Source organism: Cetorhinus maximus, chromosome 32 (genome assembly GCF_964194155.1).
Source record: "Cetorhinus maximus chromosome 32, sCetMax3.hap1.1, whole genome shotgun sequence".
NCBI lineage: Eukaryota > Metazoa > Chordata > Chondrichthyes > Lamniformes > Cetorhinidae > Cetorhinus > Cetorhinus maximus.
In genome coordinates this window covers 4,997,814-5,014,595 of record NC_135910.1, presented here as the reverse complement: position 1 = coordinate 5,014,595, position 16,782 = coordinate 4,997,814, and the positions used below count along the sequence as shown (strand labels likewise).

Sequence of the window (16,782 nt, the reverse complement as noted above, 5' to 3'; positions counted from 1 at the left end):
TAAAAATCTGAGGGCAGACAGCACCTTGGTTTAGAATTTCATCCAAAAGATGGCACCTGTGGCACTCCCTCAATGCTGCCCTAGAATGTCAGTCTAGGAAATGGACACAAGATTCATGGAGTGGGGTGTGAGTCCCATAACCTCCAGGACATCAGAGGCAACAGTTTGACCCCCTGAGCTCTGACTCCTCGACCTCCACCCATACATTCCCTTGTCATTTGCTGTCCCGATACCATCTCTGGTATCTTTCCCCCTCAGAGGCCACCAGCCAGCTCCGCCCTGCTTTCTGCCTCTCCACTTCCTTCTCCACCTTAACAGAAGCTTTCTCAGATCTTGTTGGCCAGGATTTTCTTGCCCTGCCCGATCTACGACCCACAGCCAATCCACCCTAGTGCCTGTGCGCTGCCCCGGAAGTCTCTCTGTTCGAAAAGTTCCTGCACAGTTACTGCTGATTTGGTGTTGAAAGGGTTAACATGCTGGGGAACCATCTGATCTATTTTTAATAAAAACTGAGCAGCTCGCTAGTTTCCTTCAAGGCGGGAGGGGGGAATCGTCAAATTCCCTCGGGCGTGAGTTTTCGAAATAGTTAAAATAACTGCAGCAGGGTAAATTCTGTCTCCTGGAGTGGCTGGAACAGGACAGGCAGCCAGCACTCTTAAACTGACCGAGCTTCCAGTGAAGATTGACATCTCGTGCAGCCCCCCATCAGCCTGATGTCAGAATGTTCTGAACCAATGGTCGGAGGGGAGCCACCTCCTGGGACTGTGCCAGCCTTGCTGCCTCCTCGCTCACACAGGGGCTTGCGCTGTCTGTCTGACTCTCTGTCTGTTCGACACAGAGTGCAGGGCGTCACAGAGGGCTGCAGTTTCAGCTTGCTCTCCTGCCAGTCTCCACTATCAGTAGGGGTTCCCGAGGAAGTGATAAAGCACAGAAGGTAAATTGACTCTTTCAGCTTTCCATGACTGTTAACTTTTCAAGCCGCTTTCCTTTACAACCTAAAAGAAAAAGATTAACCCTGAGAAAGTTCACATTTCCCGAGGAGTTGTCTTGAGTCCTGACGCTGAACTGTGGAGCTGCTTTAAATCTCTGGACATAAAGAACCTTCCCCCGCAGTATTTTTTATTTTACAAAGGATAAAAGGTTTAATTATATTGCATCTTCGTTCCATTGCAGGTTTGACATTTTGCTTTAAAGTCGTGTGCTGAGTTTGCTAATCTTCTTGTCATCGTCTGTCATTTACACTGAAAATTTCATTGTCCATTCATCCAGTTACTATTCACTGTCACGACTAGGATGCTAAATTCTGAAGCTAATTCTACCTAACTGATCAGAGTAAGATGGGTGTTGGGACCCTCGGAGTGCCTGATTGTTATAAGTGACCTCCTCCTGGAAGGTGTGTGTGCCTGTGTGTGGGGACTTTGGGGGAAGACAGGATGGGGCTCCGATAATGCACTTCATGGCTGAATATCTGGTCCACACACACTTGGACTTGAGGATTAATCGCTAAGGCAAGCTAGAGAGCTACCAACATCTGTGGAACCCATACCCCGTTGGGAGTCAGTGTGCGTGAGACCCGTACCCCAGTGAGAATTGGTGTCTGAGGAACCCACTCCCCAGTGAGAGTCGGCTGTGTAGAACTCGTACCCCAGTGAGAGTCAGTGTGTGTGGAACCTGTACCCCAGTGAGAGTCAGTGAGTGTGGAACCTGTACCCCAGTGAGAGTCAGTGAGTGTGGAACCTGTACCCCAGTGAGAGTCAGTGTGTGTGGAACCTGTACCCCAGTGAGAGTCAGTGTGTGTGGAACCTGTACCCCAGTGAGAGTCAGTGTGTGTGGAACCTGTACCCCAGTGAGAGTCGGCTGTGTAGAACTCGTACCCCAGTGAGAGTCAGTGAGTGTGGAACCTGTACCCCAGTGAGAGTCAGTGAGTGTGGAACCTGTACCCCAGTGAGAGTCAGTGTGTGTGGAACCCATACCCTCATGAGAGTCGGTTGTATAGAACTCGTACCCCAGTGAGAGTCACTGTGTGTGGGACCTGTACATCAATGAGAGTCAGTGTGTGTGGAACCCATACCCCAGTGAGGGCCAGTGTTTGTGGAGCTCATAACCTAGTGAGAGTCATTGTGTGTGGAACCCGTATCCCACTGAGAGTCAGTGAGTGTGGAACCCATTCCCCAATGAGAGTCAGTGTGTGTGGGACCCGTACCCCAGTGAGAGTCATTGTGTGTGGAACCTGTACCCCAGTGAGAGTCAGTGTGTGTGGAACTTGTACCCCAGTGAGAGTCAGTGTGTGTGGAACTTGTACCCCAGTGAGAGACAGTGTGTGTGGAACCCATACCCCAGTGAGAGTCAGTGTGTGTGGAACTTGTACCCCAGTGAGAGTCAGTGTGTGTGGAACTTGTACCCCAGTGAGAGTCAGTGTGTGTGGAACTTGTACCCCAGTGAGAGTCAGTGTGTGTGGAACTCGTACCCTTGTGAGAGTCAATGTGTGTGGAACTCAGACCTCAGTAAGAGTTAGTGTGTGTGGACCACATGTGCCATCAGTGTCAATATCTGTGGAACCCATATCCCAGTGGGAGTAAATGTCTTTGGAACCCATACCCCAGTGAGATTGAAAGGGTGAAGATCAGTGCAGAATGAAAAGCCATTGGTGGGGATTTCAAGCCCAACACTCTTGTAGGAAAGGGGAGTTTATATTTATATCAATTAATCTCTATGTCTAATTTACTGATGCAGCAATTGGTGAAGCCCTGGGAGGAGGGAGTCAGACTGGATGTCAGTATAAGTTACAAGACACCTGCGGTGCTGGTTGTGGGGTAGTGTAGACACAGCCACTGTGCGCTCTGTGGTTTGACAGCTGAGTTATCATGTTTCCTTTTGATATGTGAAAAATGAAGATTGTGTGAAATATGGCATTAACACACCAAATAGAAAAAAAAAGTACCTAACCTTCACATTATAAAAGCAAAATAAAAACAGAAAATGCTGGAAATACTCAGCAGGTTAGGCAGCATCTTTAGAGGGAGAAACAGAGTTAACGTTTCAAGTTGGTGACTTTTCATCAGAGCGGGAAACATTTCAAGATGTTTGACATTTTAAGCAACTACGGTCGTGGGAGCGAGGAGTAGGTAGAACAAACGGGAAGGTCTGGAGGGGCAGGAGAGGGTCAATAACAAGAGGGATGATGGTGCAAAGCAAACAGAGATGGTAATGGGATAAGTGAAGAAAGCAATGTGTTTCTAGAAGAGGTGTAATTTGGAATAGCAGCATCATAGATAACAAGCTACCAATTCTGATAAAAGGTCATTGAACTGAAATGTTAACTATTTTCTCTCTCCACAGATACTCTCAGGCATACTGAGTATTTCTGGCATTTTCAGTTTTTATCCAGACTTGTACACACACATTCAGTGCTGGGACACTCAGTCCTGCTACACACACACAGTCAGTGCTGGGACACACAGTCCTGCTACACACACACAGTCAGTGCTGGGACACTCAGTCCTGTTACACACACACAATCAGTGCTGGGACACTCAGTCCTGTTATACACACACAGTCAGTGCTGGGACACTCAGTCCTGTTACACACACACAGTCAGTGGTGGGACACTCAGTCCTGTTACACACACACAGTCAGTGGTGGGACACTCAGTCCTGTTACACACACACAGTCAGTGCTGGGACACTCAGTCCTGCTACACACACACAGTCAGTGCTGGGACACTCAGTCCTGTTACACACACATTCAGTGCTGGGACACACAGTCCTGCTACACACACACAGTCAGTGCTGGTACACTCAGTCCTGTTACACACACATTCAGTGCTGGGACACAGTCCTGTTACACACACACAGTCAGTGCTGGGACACTCAGTCCTGTTACACACACATTCAGTGCTGGGACACTCAGTCCTGTTACACACACATTCAGTGCTGGGACACTCAGTCCTGTTACACACACACAGTCAGTGCTGGGACACTCAGTCCTGTTACACACACATTCAGTGCTGGGACACTCAGTCCTGTTACACACACATTCAGTGCTGGGACACTCAGTCCTGCTACACACACACAGTCAGTGCTGGGACACTCAGTCCTGTTATACACACACAGTCAGTGCTGGGAAACTCAGTCCTGCTACACACACACAGTCAGTGCTGGGACACACAGTCCTGCTACACACACACAGTCAGTGCTGGGACACTCAGTCCTGCTACACACACACAGTCAGTGCTGGGACACACAGTCCTGCTACACACACACAGTCAGTGCTGGGACACACAGTCCTGCTACACACACACAGTCAGTGCTGGGACACTCAGTCCTGCTACACACACACAGTCAGTGCTGGGACACTCAGTCCTGCTACACACACACAGTCAGTGCTGGGACACTCAGTCCTGCTACACACACACAGTCAGTGCTGGGACACAGTCCTGCTACACACACACTCAGTGCTGGGACACTCAGTCCTGCTACACGCACACAGTCAGTGCTGGGACACAGTCCTGTTATACACACACAGTCAGTGCTGGGACACTCAGTCCTGCTACACACACACAGTCAGTGCTGGGACACAGTCCTGTTATACACACACAGTCAGTGCTGGGACACTCAGTCCTGTTATTCACACACAGTCAGTGCTGGGACACTCAGTCCTGTTACGCACACACAGTCAGTGCTGGGACACACAGTCCTGTTATACACACACAGTCAGTACTGGGACACTCAGTCCTGTTACACACACACAGTCAGTACTGGGACACTCAGTCCTGTTATACACACACAATCAGTACTGGGACACTGAGTCCTGTTATACACACACAGTCAGTGCTGGGACACAGTCCTGTTATACACACACAGTCAGTACTGGGACACTCAGTCCTGTTATACACACACAGTCAGTACTGGGACACTCAGTCCTGTTACACACACACAGTCAGTGCTGGGACACTCAGTCCTGCTACACACACACAGTCAGTGCTGGGACACTCAGTCCTGCTACACACACACAGTCAGTGCTGGGACACTCAGTCCTGCTACACACACACAGTCAGTGCTGGGACACAGTCCTGCTACACACACACTCAGTGCTGGGACACTCAGTCCTGCTACACGCACACAGTCAGTGCTGGGACACAGTCCTGTTATACACACACAGTCAGTGCTCGGACACTCAGTCCTGCTACACACACACAGTCAGTGCTGGGACACAGTCCTGTTATACACACACAGTCAGTGCTGGGACACTCAGTCCTGTTATTCACACACAGTCAGTGCTGGGACACTCAGTCCTGTTACGCACACACAGTCAGTGCTGGGACACACAGTCCTGTTATACACACACAGTCAGTACTGGGACACTCAGTCCTGTTACACACACACAGTCAGTACTGGGACACTCAGTCCTGTTATACACACACAGTCAGTACTGGGACACTGAGTCCTGTTATACACACACAGTCAGTGCTGGGACACAGTCCTGTTATACACACACAGTAAGTGCTGGGACACTCAGTCCTGTTATACACACACAGTCAGTGCTGGGACACTCAGTCCTGTTATACACACACAGTCAGTGCTGGGACACTCAGTCCTGCTACACACACACAGTCAGTGCTGGGACACTCAGTCCTGTTATACACACACAGTCAGTGCTGGGACACTCAGTCCTGTTATACACACACAGTCAGTGCTGGGTCACTCAGTCCTGCTACACACACACAGTCAGTGATGGGACACTCAGTCCTGTTATACACACACAGTCAGTGCTGGGTCACTCAGTCCTGCTACACACACACAGTCAGTGCTGGGTCACTCAGTCCTGCTACACACACACAGTCAGTGCTGGGACACTCAGTCCTGTTACACACACACAGTCAGTGCTGGGTCACTCAGTCCTGCTACACACACACAGTCAGTGCTGGGTCACTCAGTCCTGCTACACACACACAGTCAGTGCTGGGACACTCAATCCTGTTATACATACACAGTCAGTGCTGGTACACTCAGTCCTGTTACACACACACAGTCAGTGCTTGGTCACTCAGTCCTGTTACACACACACAGTCAGTGCTGGGTCACTCAGTCCTGTTACACACACACAGTCAGTGCTGGGTCACTCAGTCCTGCTACACACACACAGTCAGTGATGGGACACTCAGTCCTGTTATACATACACAGTCAGTGCTGGTACACTCAGTCCTGTTACACACACACAGTCAGTGCTGGGACACTCAGTCCTGTTATACACACGAAGTCAGTGTTGGCACACTCAGTCCTGTTATACACACACAGTCCGTGCTGGGATACTCAGCCCTGTTACACACACAGTCAGTGCTGGGACACTCAGTCCTGTTGCACACACAGTCGGTACTGGGACACTAAGTCCTGTTATACACACACAGTCAGTGCTGGATCAGTCCAGTTATGCGCACACAGTCAGTGCTGGGACACTCAGTCCTGTTACACACACAGTCAGTGCTGGGACACTCAGTCCTGTTACACGCACAGTCAGTGCTGGGACACTCAGTCCTGTTACACACACACAGTCAGTGCTGGGACACTCAGTCCTGTTATACACACACAGTCAGTGCTGGTACACTCAGTCCTGTTATACACACACAGTCAGTGTTGGTACACTCAGTCTTGTTACACACACACAGTCAGTGCTGAGACACTCAGTCCTGCTTCACACACACAATCAATGCTGGTTCAGTCCTGTTGTATACACACAGTAAGTGCTGGGACACTCAGTCCTTTTATACACACACAGTCAGTGCTGGTACACTCAGTCCTGTTACACACACACGGTCAGTGCTGGGACACTCAGTCCTGTTATACACACACAGTCAGTGCTGGTACACTCAGTCTTGTTACACACACACAGTCAGTGCTGGGACACTCAGTCCTGTTACACACACACAGTCGGTGCTGGGACACTCAGTCCTGTTATACACACACAGTCAGTGCTGGTACACTCAGTCTTGTTACACACACACAGTCAGTGCTGGGACACTCAGTCCTTTTATACACACACAATCAGTGCTGGTACACTCAGTCCTGTTACACACACACGGTCAGTGCTGGGACACTCAGTCCTGTTATACACACACAGTCAGTGCTGGTACACTCAGTCTTGTTACACACACACAGTCAGTGCTGGGCACTCAGTCCTGTTACACACACAGTCAGTGCTGGGACACTCAGTCCTGTTACGCACACACAGTTGGTGCTGGGACACTCAGTCCTGTTATACACACACAGTCAGTGCTGGTACACTCAATCCTGTTATACACACATACCGTCAGTGCTGGGTCACTCAGTCTTGATACACACATAATCTGTGCTGGGACACTCAGTCCTGTTATACACACAAAATCTGTGCTCGGACACTCAGTCCTGTTATACACACACGGTCAGTGCTGGGACTCAGTCCTGTTACACACACAGTCAGTGCTGGGACACTCAGTCCTGTTACACACACAGTCAGTGCTGGGACACTCAGTCCTGTTACATAGACAGTCAGTGCTGGGACACTCAGTCCTGTTATACACACATAACCTGTGCTGGGACACTCAGTCCCGTTACACAGACAGGCAGTGCTGGGACACTCAGTCCTGTTACACACACACGGTCAGTGCTGGGACACTCAGCCCTGTTACACACAGTCAGTGCTGGGATACTCAGTCCTGTTACACAGACAGGCAGTGCTGGGGCACTCAGTCCTGTTACGCACACACAGTCAGTGCTGGGACACTCAGTCCTGTTACACAGACAGGCGGTGCTGGGACACTCAGTCATGTTATACACACATAATATCTGCTGGGACACTCAGTCCTGTTACACAGACAGGCAGTGCTGGGACACTCAGTCCTGTTACACAGACACGGTCAGTGCTGGGACACTCAGTCCTGTTACACACATACAGTCTGTGTTGGGATGCATGACACAGACTGAATATTAATGCCTCATCAATCATCAGGCCCTCAAACTGGCCCTTTTGGCTGACCCCTGTCTTTAAGTCTGTTATGGCAGTGAGTGTGTGTCACGAGTTGTGCATAAACAATAGAGTAAGAATTCGGAGATATTTGGGAGAATTCCACAGCCCGCTGAGTAAATGCAGTCTAAAAGAGAAGGAGCATTTAAATCTGGAATGTGGTTAGAAGCCGAGCGTGGCTGATTGACTGTCAGGACTGATCCCATCCCTGGTTTAACCTTCCTGTGTTCTGACAGAATGAGAGCCCCCTTGTTCTTTAATCCGTCACTGCCTGTTTCCCAGTTGGATTTGCCCTCGCCCTGCCCTAGTGAAGAATTCCCGAAAAATTACTGCCAATAATTCCTGAGCTTCCCTTTGTAGTCTTGATTTTCTCCCTCTTTCAGGGGCGCTGTCCGCATTTGGTCCCGTTGTGGCCTCTGGCTGGTCTCTCACTTGGGATGTCATTGGTCATGAATGACCCTGAACAGTGAGAAAGCTGTTCGACCATGGAAGAGTCGCAACCAAACCCAATCCTCTCTTCTCCCGGCTCCAGAACTTAGAGCCAGTAGTTGTCAGTAAGCCCCCAGGCTTGCTGACGCCTTTCTGTGTTAAGGGAGGAGAGGGAGGTGGTGCGAGCTGGAGAGGATATTCTAGAGCATGGGTCCCAGGTCACAGATAGCATAGCCACCCAGAGTGGGACAAGGATAAAGGAAATGCTTTGATGAGAGGTTAGAGAAATGGAGAGTTCAGAGAACAATGTTAGAGTTAAGGAGGGTAAAGGACACAGGCAGTCTGGTGAAATGGAGACGGAATTTTTGTTTTATTACTGGCAAGTCTGTGCATTTGTTACCCATCCCTAATTGCCCTTGAACTGAGTGACTTGCTGGGCCATTCTCAGAGGGCAGGTAAGAGTCAACCACATTGCTGGGGGTCTGGAGTCACATGTAGGCCAGACCCAGATAAAGGTGGCAGATTTCCCCCCTTAAAGGGGATTAGTGAACTGGGTGGGTTTTTATAACAATCAGTAGTTTACCAGTCACTATTACTGAGACAATTCCACATTTATTAATTGAATTTCACCAGCTGCCAGGGTGGGATTTGAGTTTGTGTCCACAGATCATTAGCCTGGGCTTCTAGATTATAAATCCTGTGACATTTCCACTACTCCAACATCACCCTCTATACAACAAACTCTCCTTAAAGCAGAGGGGTGTGAAATAATACATTTTTTAAGGATCATTGAGGAAAGGTAACATAAATCACCTTGTACAATTTTATAAGGGTGTGCATGCAGAGAGATCTTGGGGTGTACATACTGAAATCTTTAAAGGTGACAGGATGAGTTGATAAGGTTGTTTAAAAAACACTGGATCCTCAACTTTATAAACAGAGGCTTAGAGCAGAAAAGCAAGAAAGTTTTGCGAAACCTTTATAAAACACTGGTTAGGTTTCAACTGAAGTATTGAGTCCAATTCTGGGCACCACACTTTAGGAGGGATGCCAAGGCCTTGGAGAGGGTGTGGGAGAGATTTAGGAACATAGGATTTAGGATTAGGAGTAGGCCATTTGGCCTTTCGAGCCTACTCTGCCATTCAATATGATCATGGCTGATCTGGCTGTGGTCTCAACTCCACTTTCCTGTCTGCCCCTCATAACCCTTGACTCCCTTGTCAATAAAAATCTAACTAACTCTGCCTTGAATAAATTTAAAGACCCAGCCTCCACTGGTTTCTGGAAAAGAGAATTCCAGATCCTAACGAACCTTTGAGAGAAAAAAATTTCTCATCATCTCTGTCTTCAGTGGTAGACCCCTTATTCTTATCCTGTGTTCCCTGGTTTTAGTCTCACCCACAAGAGAAAACATCCTTTGGGTACCCACCCTGTCAAGTCTTCTCAAGATCTTATAGGTCTCAATAAGATCACCTCTCATTTCCCTAAACTTCAATGGGTGTAGGCCCAATCTGTGCAACCTTTCTTCATAGGATAATCCCTTCATCTGAGGAATGAATGAAGTGAGCCTTCTCTGAACTGCTTCTAAAGCAGTTATATCTTTTTTCAAATAAGGAGACCAAAAACTGTACACAATATTCCAGGTGTGGTCTCACCAAGGCCCTGTACAGCTGCAGTAAATCTTCCCTACTTTTATATTCCATTCCTCTTGCAATAAATGCCAATATTCCATTTGCCTTCCTAATCACTTGCTATACCTGCTACTAACTTTGTGATTCACGTACCAGGACACCCAGGTCCTTCTGTGCCACCGAGTTCTGCAATCTCTCTTCATTTAAATAATATGCTGCTTTTCTATTCTTCCTGCCAAAGTGAAGAAGTTCACATTTACCCACATCATACTCCATCTGCCAGTTTTTTTGGCCACCCACTTAACCCTATATCCCTTTGCAGACTCTCGACCTTATCTTGACAACTTACTTTTCTACCTGCTTTGGTGTCATCAGCAAATTTAACTACCATACATTCAGTCCCTTCATTTAGGTCATTGAGGACCCAGCACTGATCCCTGTGGCACTCTACTAATTAAAGCTTGCTAGTCTGAAAAAGACCCATTTGTCCCTACTCTCTGCTTCCTGTTAGCTGACCAATCTTTTATCCATGCTAATATGTCACTTACCCTACACCATCTGCTCTTATCTTTGGTAGTAACGTTTGGTGTGGTACCTTATCAGATGCCTTTTGGAAATCCAAGTGCACCACATCTACCGATTCCCCTTTATCCACCATGAATATTTACCAGAATGGTGCCAGGGATGAGGAACTTCAGTTATGTGGAGAGATTGGAGAAGCTGAGATTGTTCTCCTTAGGTTAACGGGAGATTAAAAAGCAATGTGCAAAATCATGAATGTTTTTGATAGACAGATATAGGGAAACTGTTTTCAGTGGCAGGAGGGTCAGTAACCAGAGGACAAGAGACAAGATAATTGGCAAAAGAAACAGAGGGTTGTGGTTGGGGCGTGGGTGAGGATTTTTTTCTTTTACACAGTGAGTTATTGTGATCAGGAATGTGCTGCCTGAAAGGGTAGTGGAAGCAGAATCAATGCAGTAAACTTGTGTGATCTGACACTGTTACCAACCGGAGTTCCCTAGTAACCGGAATTTTTGACAGCGCAACTTTCTTTTTTAAAAGCTTTCAGTGTTCAGATAACTCATCCTTTAAAAAAAACTAATAATAACGACAGTAGATTGTAAATCTGTGAAAAGTTGATCTTGGGTTTTACATTGAAATTATTAACTTATTTGGTCAGTTTTGGTTCTTGTGCCCACTCAGAGCAACTGTCAGCAAAACTGACAGTTCGATATTTTTTTGGAAAGCTGGTCCGACGGTCATGGTGTCAGTTGTGGTGTCAGTTTGATCTTCAGCTGTGGCACTTTTTACTGTGATGCCCTGCTGCGTTGGGGCTCTTGACTGTCCAGCTTCTTCCCCTCTCCCCACAGCCTCTCAAAGACAGAGCAGCACCTTGTCTTGTGTCCAGAGTAGTGTAACTCTCCGGATTGACCAGCACCACCCAATCCCGGAGCATGCCGGGTAATAAGGATTTTATTGTAGTAATTTTCAAAATACAATTGGATGGATATGTAAAAAGGAGAAATTTGCAGGGCTTTGGTTTGCTCTTTGTTCACCTGGAGGAAAGGGGAGATGGTGGCATAGTGGACATGTCACTGGGCTAGTAATTCAGAGCCCAGGCTAATGCTTTGGGAACATGGGTTCAAATCCTACCATGGCAGCTGGTGAAATTTCAATTCAATGAACAAAATCTGGAATTGAAAGCTAATATGTTGTTGTAAAAATCCATGTGGTTCACTAATCCCCTTTAGGGAAAGAAATCTGCTGTCCTTATATGGTCTGGCCTACATCTGACTCCAGACCCACAGCAATGTCCTCTGAAATGGTCGAGTAAGCCATTCAGTTCAAGGGCAATAAATGCTGGTCTTTCCAGTGACCCCCACATCCCATGAAAGAATAACCAAAAGTTCATGTTTCTGAGGGACAAGATATAAAATAGGAAGAGGGTGGATTCTTGAAGGAGCTTTCATTATGTCTGTATGGGAGAAGAGGAGAAGCCATTAGTGGACATGTTCTACCTATGATCTAACAAGTGGAACCAGGCAAGGGCATCCCCACTGAGTTGGACAACAAAGAGGAGACATTGGAAGAGGGTGGTGATTGCGATCGTGTCGTGATTAATAAGGATGAGGATTGATCATTTACAATTATCACGGTCAGAAAGGAATCTGTACTTGATTTTAAACAGGGCCAATGTGGAGCTGACTGGAAAGAGTCAAAGAATGAGTAACGCGGAGACAGGCACAGGTCTGGAAGGAGAGACACATTCAGGGGCTTTGGAGGCTAAAAGGAGTTTGGAGATGGGACAGTTGTAACTGAGGACAGGGCAGGAAGAAGATGATAGCCGTTTTGAAAGGGAGGGGGACAATGTCTGAAGAGAGGGGGCCATTTATAACATTAACTCACAGGGGAGGGTCAGGGATGGAAATCAGCTGGTCAGGATGTAGTGGTAATAGGGTCAAGGGAGGGGACAGTGGGTCTCATGGTCTAGAAGAACTTGGAAAGGGTATGGTGGAGATGGAGGATAAAATAGAGAGACACAGGGGTGAGCACTGAGTTAGCAGGGGTCAGATGGGTAGGATTAGCTTTTTGGCATGGAGAATTGGTGGAAGTAGCATAGGCAGTTGAAGAGAACTAGAAGACCATTTCATTCTGTTCTAAGAGTCACACTTCACATAAAAGATTGAGCACAGAAATAACCATTCAGCCCATCAAGTCTGTGCTAGCATCTTTCTCCACATTAGCCATTTGGTGTAATCCTACTGTTTTGCTTGTTCCTCCTGCCATTGATATTCTTCATCAAACAACTCATACCCTTGTTAAAAAGAGTTATGGACTCTGCCTCAACAGTAGCCTGTGGCAGAGAAACCCACATTCTAACCGCCCGCTAGACAAGGAATCTTCTCTAACTTCCCCTATAATGCTGTTAAGTAATTATCATAAATTTGTGACCCCTCAGATGACCTTTTAATCTTTTCAGCTCTAGTGAAAACTGCTTAACTTTGCTTCCTAACTAAAAGTCGTCATCTGTGATAAACATAGGGCACAAGCCACAGAGGGCTTGGCAAACAGCGAGAGGGAATGTAACAGGCTTTAGGAGCAGACAGTATTTGGAAATGAGCAGACAGGGGATAAATGCAGTTTGATGTGGAGTAGTGTGAGGTAATACATTTGAGAAGAAAATGAAATGGAAACTCAAAAGGAAAAGATGCTGAAGGGTATGCGGATGAATAGAGAGACACAGGTGTTGTGTTTTTATAATGACATAAAGGCATAATCGCTTGTGCATAAGGGATTGTGCATGCTCATTGTGGGTTCATTTATTGTGACTAGCCACGTAGAAACAGAAAATAGGAGCAGGAGTAGGTCATTCGGCCCTTCGAACCTGCTCCACCATTCAATATGATCACGAATGATCCTCTATCTCAATGCCGTAGTCCCGTGCTCTCCCCATACCCCTTGACACCTTTAGAGTCCAGAAATCTATCTGGATCTTCCTAATGGGAACATTTATACAGAGGCATAAAACTTGAAGACATCAGAGCTGCAGAGATGTGCGTGTGTGCTCTGCTGAAAAGCAAAAGTGAAACTAAAACTGGATCGCTTGACATATTTTCTTTTTAGTGATGTCATGCTGCACTCCCTTAAAGACATATTGCAACATCCCCCTTTTTTAAAAGATATTTTCCCCCTTTTCCAAAGAAGTATAACTACTTACAATGCATGTTCATGTTTAGTTACCATTACATAAGTGTATAGGACTAGTGAATCAATGAGTCTCTAAAGCTTAAAATTAACCTGCTGGTGTGCCAAGATCTTGTAATGGTAATCTTGTCTGGCGGTTTCTTCAATTGTTCACAGTGATCTGTGGGATTGTCATGCTTGGATGTTGCTCCTGATTGCATTGGTATCTTGTCCTAGATATAATAGGACTGCACGGTGGTTGAGCAGCTGGAATGGACCTGATTTGTCCTCAGTTATGCCTCTCCGTTGTGCCTTTGTGTGTAGTGATTTCATTGGACCTTGATTCCAAACAAATCCTTGTCACCTCGGCTGGTTGCCACGTACCTTCTGTAAGATCCTGGATGTGAACTTGCCCCAACTGTAAATGTGGCAATTCTGTACCTGCATTTTTATCGTGTATGTTGGTCACTTTCACTTGCAGTTTTCAAAGTTGCTGTCTAGTTTCTGAGAGAGTAGAATGGGTAAGAGTCAGTAAACTAATATGCACCGATCTGCCAAACATAAGCCCTGCTGGTGATAGAATAGTTGCATTTAAAGGTGTCGCTCTCAGATGTAACATTGCAATGTGTAGATCTTGCTTGCTTTGTCTAAATTTGAGAATAAGGGGTTTCACAGTGTGAATCACTTGTTCAGCTAGGCCGTTAGCTCTAGGGTAATGAGGAGAAGAAGTAGTGTGATTGACACACAAATATCCTGAAATGGCTTACTGATAAACTACGGACGGTTAACCGTAATGATATCTCAAGGCACACCAAATAAACTGACAATAGCACTTGGAGTGTGCCCGACAGTTGTGCTTGACGTATTGTGCAATTGTCGAATAATGGGGTACTTGATAAAGTAGTCGATGATGACGATGAAGTCAGTGCCATGAACATGAAAGAAGTCGGATGAGATTTTGGACCAAGGATGGGTAAGAACTGCATGCGAAATCAGTGGCTCTGTGTGCTCTCTTGGCATATGCTCTTGACATGCCTCGCACTTTTTGACGACGACTTCAATGTCATTGTTGATACCCAGCCAATAGACTGTCTCTCTTATGAGTCTTCTTGTCCAATCTATGCCTATGTATGAGTGATGAAGTTGATGCAAAATATCAGGTCGCAAAGATTCCGGTTTGATGAACTGCCTGCCTTTGAAAATGACTCCCGGGAGATGCCTAGCTTGTCCCACTAAGGCTAAAATGGTATCACGTCTTCATGGACATGCTGAATTCATACTTCAATGATGGTTTTCCACAGTTTCTGTATCATGGAATCTTTTGCCATTTCTTCATGTAGCTGCTGGTATTTATTGCTGTGCAAAATGTACCAGATCAATTGACGAACTTGCATTCTCCTGCAAGTGTAATATTGCAGCTCCCTTGAAACTGCCAATTTTGTCAAAACATTCTGGATATTTCGATGTTAGGTTGTGAACTGAGGTGATAGGAGTAGCTCCTGAGGTTGATCAGCCATGTCAGGCCTGACTCCATGGATTATCACTAGTGCAATGTCTTGGCATGCTGGTAGACCAGCGATTAGCGGGCTTTTAATCTCCACTATGTAGAACATCTTTGACACCCAGGAGGATTATTGTACTTGCACTCCAGGTCTATGGAACCTGCACACAAAATTAGTGAACCGTTGTATGCTGAAAGCTTCACAGCAGTAGATTTCGCCGTGGCCTTCCATGTCTATGGATACATGTCTTTTAGAATTTGCAGGAGTAGTATGTTGGCACCTGCCCCTGTGTCAACCTTGGCCAATAATGAGTAGTTACCAACTTTCTTAGGGCAGGTAATTCAAATCTTAGCAAACACTTTGGACAGCGCGATGGCATCTATGTTTACCATGAGATTGACGGTGTGAAACATGTGTCCTTGCCTTGTCGTGCACATCATTGTCATTTTCTGGTTTGTCTATCACCCCTTGTAAATGTTTCTTACAGGATACCAGAGGGTAGCTCTTATTGCTTGAAGGCACCCGTTGTGTACGGTCTGTTTAGATCAGTGCACGGTTCTTTGTAGCTGCGTCAGCCTTTCCTCTAGTGCACTGTCGCTGCCAATGGCCCTTTCTGTCACATACCTTGCAGAATTACTGGAAAGCTGGGCATTTCCTTAGTGCATGCAAAAGGCCACACCTTCCACATGTCTGGCTAGGTTTAGGTGGTTTAGTGAGTGCATCAGCCATTGGGATTGCACATAGGACCTGTAAGCTTCGTCGACCTGTGAGGATCGCTTCGTACCTACGTCCATTCTTGAGTAGTTCTTTGATGCTATAGGATTTGGGCTTCTGTAGCAGATCTTTCTGGAATTCTTCCATGGGAATTGATGCGATCGCCAACTCAACAATTTCTAAAAAATCACAGTGCATACCCTTTTCTCTGCGTCTGCTGACAAAGTGGTCCATGGATTCTGTAGGCTGTTGTCGAAATGACATGAACTCTAGTCAATGAATATGGAAGTTTAACTGATTCTGAACCGGTCTTCAAATGTAGTCTATGTCATTTGGGGATCCTTTAGCTCTTCTGCTGTTAACCCTGACGTGTTCAACCTTCATTCCCAATTGCTAGGCAAATTCTTATGGCTTGCTTGTCTGGTTCAGCTACACCTGAATCAAGAAACTGTAGCTCTGTTCGCTGTTTAAACATCCTGAATTCAGATAGTAGGTCAACTGCTTCCCAATTCAGACTGTGAGTTTTGTGGACATTTTGACAATATCCCTTTTGGCCTTCCCTCTCCTATAGTACGCAGGATAAGTGTCACTATAGCTGCTTTCATGCGCTTTTCCAAAGCTCCGCCCATTATAATCGCTTCTCTGTCCTGATTTTTATGAGTTTTTAGAATTATTTTGTTTTATGCTTCACTCTTCCTCACTCACTATTGATCCGGCCCACATCCTGGTCACTCACGTTTCCCGACTGATCTAACCCGGCGATGGTCCCCTCAAGGCGCTGTTCCACTCACTGAACTGACAGACCATGCATTGCAATCTTACCA

The 16,782-nt window shown here is 46.5% G+C and overlaps 1 protein-coding gene across 4 annotated transcripts in view; it reads left to right on the top strand.

Moving 5' to 3' along the window:
- Nucleotides 1-614: 614 nt before the first annotated feature.
- Nucleotides 615-16,782, top strand: part of LOC144671311 (uncharacterized) — an 88,401-nt gene continuing 72,233 nt past the window's right edge. For 2 of the 4 annotated variants that reach the window (XR_013573902.1, XM_078533123.1), the window contains exon 1: nt 615-934. The gene's annotated coding sequence lies outside the window, so the exon portion shown is untranslated. The remainder of the gene's footprint in view (nt 935-16,782) is intronic. The other 2 variants (XM_078533124.1, XM_078533125.1) reach the window with 2 other exon arrangements.